This window comes from Centruroides sculpturatus, unplaced genomic scaffold, assembly GCF_000671375.1.
Source record: "Centruroides sculpturatus isolate CEXI.00-Female unplaced genomic scaffold, Cexi_2.0 scaffold674, whole genome shotgun sequence".
Lineage (NCBI taxonomy): Eukaryota > Metazoa > Arthropoda > Arachnida > Scorpiones > Buthidae > Centruroides > Centruroides sculpturatus.
The window spans coordinates 42,013-47,180 of record NW_019384968.1 but is presented as its reverse complement, the minus strand read 5'-3'; positions in this window follow the sequence as shown (position 1 = coordinate 47,180).

The following is a 5,168-nucleotide window of genomic DNA, read 5'->3' as shown; positions in this document are numbered from 1 at the left end:
CCATAAGTGCCATTTATGTCACCTAGTGTCCATAAGTGCCATTTATGTCACCTAGTGTCCATAAGTGCCATTTATGTCACCTAGTGGCCATAAGTGCCATTTATGTCACCTAGTGGCCATAAGTGCCATTTATGTCACCTAGTGGCCATAAGTGCCATTTATGTCACTTAGTGGCCATAAGTGCCATTTATGTCACTTAGTGGCCATAAGTGCCATTTATGTCATTTAGTGGCCATAAGTGTTATTTATGTCATTTAGTGGCTATAAGTGTCATTTATGTCATTTAGTGGCCATAAGTGGCATTATTTGTCATTTAGTGTATTTAAACGCTGATATACATAACATAGAACGTAGAAGTACAGTACAGTACCTAGTAGTCACATAGAAGTAACTTAAAAGTCACTTTTAGTTTTCACTCTTTCACTTTTCGTATCATTGACAAGTAGAGGAGAAGGAGATATTATGGAACACTACGGGTATTATGGAACTACTCCATTTCGAACTGATAATAAAGACGAACCGTATCGAATTGTGGCTGAACTGAACTAGGCAGATATCCATAGCAAGGGGAAAACCCGTTTTACTTTAGTTAAACGGTTGTCTGTAGTGAATCAGCAATTTTGTGTTTTTCAAAATTCGAAAGTTTTGAATGCTAAGTGAATTTAATTACTTTTTAAAATATAAATTGTGTAGTTGTAGCTTCACTGGTGCATGTATTCTATTCCAGAGACTTAGGGGTACAGTACATATTAATCTGTGTGATGTTTCGGTTTTCTTTTAAATTTCGTCTTGACAGACATAAGTTAATTCAAGATGGCGATTCCATTGGTGCTTTTAATATGGACCCCATTGATAATTTTAATGTGGAACCCAACTCCTCTGGAAACCCAACTTTTTTGAACTCTCTATTTGCAAGCAGACATTTGTCTGGAGCAATTTGTGAAAAGACACTAGGTAGAAAGCCAATTCACCCTGAGAATATCGAAAATATTCTCAGGAAGAATTGGCTTTCAGAATATATATTGCTGATGGAGGTCATATTTTTCTATTATAAAAGCATTTTTTCGATAAAATACATTGGAATAAATAATTTTCTAATTATTTAACATTCTTTATACTTTCCTATTTGTTTTTGGCTACATTAAAGCATTTTTTGAAAAGATACAGTATGGTTCTATATTACCACCCGATTTTCTCTAAGCCTACTTTCTGACTTTTTGTACAGAAGCCTTCAAAAACCATACATAGTTACACTAGCGAAAAATCCAATTAGGAACATTTAGTTTAATAGTTACCAGTACCTTTCGCACAAATAATGTGGGTGTAGTTATGATACCTTGTTTACAATTCACTAAAATGTAATTGGGGTTCCATAATACCACCTTCTCCTCTATACTTTTTTTTAAAAATTTGACTGTTCTGGCCTTTGTGGCTTTTTTTCTGCTATTAACTTTCTAATCGGTTGTTGAAGCGATTATTCATATCACTTAATTTTTGTTCCATAATCGTTAGCTTTTTCACAGAAGAAAACGGGATTTTAAGCGGCAAAAGTAAAATTAAAATTTCACACAAGATTAATTACTGGTCGCATGAATTTAAAATTTCATACTAAACGCAATACGCACTCGTAACTCAGATGCGAGTGCTGATTGGCTAGCGTATGTTAAATGATCACTCCTTAATAACGTATTATTACACTTTGCCCTACTAGGTGATAGTATTCATAATGACTGGTCAATCCCATAACTGTTGTTATAACACCAGAAATTTATTACAATGCCCGATTTTGTTTGTTATTATTCACAATGACTAGGCATTAATCAAAGTACTTGTATTAATCACTTAGTCCAGTGGTTCCCAACCTTTTTTCGTTAGCGTACCGCGTGACATGTCATATCTCTAGATTGTACCCCTCATTTAAGAAATTTAGTGAGTAACCGTANTGCCCGATCCTGTTTGTTATTATTCACAATGACTAGGCATTAATCAAAGTACTTGTATTAATCACTTAGTCTATAATCTATATAATAATTTTGTAGATATTATTTTACAGTTTCTGAGTGCCTTATATTCAGCGTTGTCTGTGCTGACGGAACTTTTAATTGCAAAGAAACCACCTTCTTGTAAAGTTGAAATTAGAGATTTCATTCAATAAAGCTATTGAATTAAATTGTCTCACAGGCTGATTTGAAAGTGTGAATATAGCAGACTTAATACAAGGAAATGAGCTATTTTTGTATTCGAAAAAAGAAGAAAAGAAGTCGATTATAGAATTATCAGAAAAATTGAAATATCAAAGTCAAAGAACATACTCCTTACGAAGCCTCAAGATTTGACTGTCGACTCTTTCGTAACCAGTTACGATATTCATTCGACGATAAATTTATGCGTCAGTAAATTTATAAAATGTATTTAAGTTTACTTTTTTATTTTATGTTATTATCACCTTTTATTAATATGTTCTGATGTGATAATAATTATTAATTTCTTGTTATTGTATAGGGCCTACTAAAAATTTTAGTCTACTTACGGGTTAATTGATACATATATATGTGAGCACACACTTACACCTATATATGTAAGTATATACATATTTTATATATAAACTGTATGTAGTGTTTAAAGTTATAAATTATGGGCAATCGTTTGGGCAATAAAGTGACAACTTAGCCACTTTATTGTCGACTAGACCGAACCGATAATGGTCTTACTAAAAGAGGCCCCTCAGTGACCACAGGGCAGAAAGAGTTTTAAAAAAATGTTATGAGTGATTAACAAATATGTTTGCGTGCGCTGGGTATGGCCNATGTATTTAAGTTTACTTTTTAATTTTATGTTATTATTGTTTTTTTATTAATTTGTTCTGATGTAGTAAGAATCATTAATTTGTTGTTTATTGTATCTTAAAAATATTAAACTGCTTACGGGTAAATTAACACACACACACATATATATATATATATATGACTATTCTCGTACGTGCTTAAAGGCATTAACGGAATCACCGTGACAATTTTTTCTATCATGTCTACTTTATACGATCGCGTCTTACTTTTTTTCCATGTTTAATGTTTTCGGGTCTTACTGTAATATCGCTGTTTTTTCTACATTATCACGTTAGATACGTTGTTGGGTTTAACTGCCTACACGCGTTTATTTGTACTACCACACTTTTATGTGTTATTGTGCTAAAAATGAACTCTTTGTGCACAAAATCGCATTATCGTGCTATTCTTTTACTGCTCATCATCACGCCGTTACACTTTGTATCCAAACGTTTGTTATAATTTAGTGTAATTAATTAGTACCATTGTTTCTACTGCCTAGTTGTGCCTGGCGGTACTAGGCATGTATGTTATTTTCTCGTACCTAAATAAATAATGTATATACTCCATGCAGAGTTTAGCGGAGAGATTTCAGAAATATCACGAATACGAAAAACACATTTTGCTACCATTGCGGATTAATTTTACACAAGTATTCGATGTAGAAAAATCCAATGGACAAAGTGCACCAACGGGAAGACTCGTCGCGAAAAGATCAAACAGATTACACGAATGATCAGAAGGATTACATCTTCAACGTGTGGCGTGAGAGGAATTTTCTCATTATGCAGAATGGGGAGAAAGAATCCCACATTTTAACGGAACGACGTTCCGTAGACAGTTTGGTTTGTATAGATTAGATCGTTGCTCTTGCGAAAATTAGTCTGTTTTTATTTTCCCGGCTCTATCTATATAATCGAGACGGGTCGATGATAATAATAATAATAATAATAAGCGCAGAGCCCAAACTGTTAGGAGTTGAAAGTTGAAATTAGACACTAAGAAGGGATTTTTCGAAGTTCCCCCGGGGAAGAGACAGGATTAAGGCTTCTATATACATTATGGATACGAGCCCAAACGGTTATAAGTTAAAAGTTGAAATTTGGTACACAGTTAGGGTACGTTACGAGAACGCACACTAAGAAGGGAGTTTTCGAAATTCCTCCCCACGGGGGAGAGGGACAAGATTAAGGCTAAACACTTCCATCAACAATAAAAGTGTTACATAACAATGGAAGTAACAATGGAAATGTTACGTAACAATTGAAGTTTTAAGTAACAATGGAATTGTTAAGAGAAAGCGACGTGCAAGACGCAGATGCAGTCTTTTTTGTTTTTGCGGAAAATCGAACATATTTTTAGACCCATCTAAAAATTCTCTAATCAATCCGGAAACAGGGGGACCCAATTCTTGCATTCTGTGAAAACGGGTAAGGTTGACTATAACATAATAATGTTAATCTTCCCTATCGTTACTTTTGCCCTAGGAACGCCGGGCCTACCTGTTAGTTATATATAAAAGAGAGAAAGTATGGTAATCGATCAAAAACTGATACTTCGAGATATTTATAATTTTGGACTCATTGAACGTCGAAACGTTGAGAAATATAAAAAAAATGTAGGGTTTTCTGTATATATAAATATTAGTGTGTATGTTGGCGTCTACCTCGTTTAATATCTCAGGTTAGGGTAATGATTAAGAAACGAAATTTAGCTTGCGCAAGAAACATTATCGAGGTTGCAGTCGAAGTTTACATCTTTAAAACGTGAACGTCGAACGTGGAGCGCTGCTTACAAGATAGCGGCGCTCGACGTTCGACGTTCACGTTTTAGAGATATTAGAGAGGTTGCGGCCGTCTTATTCAGCCCAAACCGTGAACGGCGGACAGCCGAGTACCGTCATCTGGCAATTCTGGACGGTCGATAATGGCGATCGCTACGTCTAGTATGGCGAGCAGACGATCGGCTTAAACTTCTTCTTTTTTTTGTATTTGGTGTTAAAATTATGACCTATTTTATTAAGATAATGATTATCTAAGCAGTTATGAATAATATTGTAAAGAAACAGACGATTTTAATTCAGAAATTATTTAATTATTCAATTTTTTAGCAAGTGATGTAGAATTTACATATATTTGCCTTCATAATAGCTTATCTTAATTAAGGTAGGCTTGTTCTTCCACGGCATCTTCTACCATCAACAGCGTAATACGTTTGTAAATTTTCAAAAAGTTAATGTTCCGAATTTACAGAAGCCTGTACTTTCTTCAGGGCCGTGCCGTGCTATGATGCAGAGATGCGGCCGCATCAGGCCTTGCCGTAATGGAAACGTCATAAGCATCA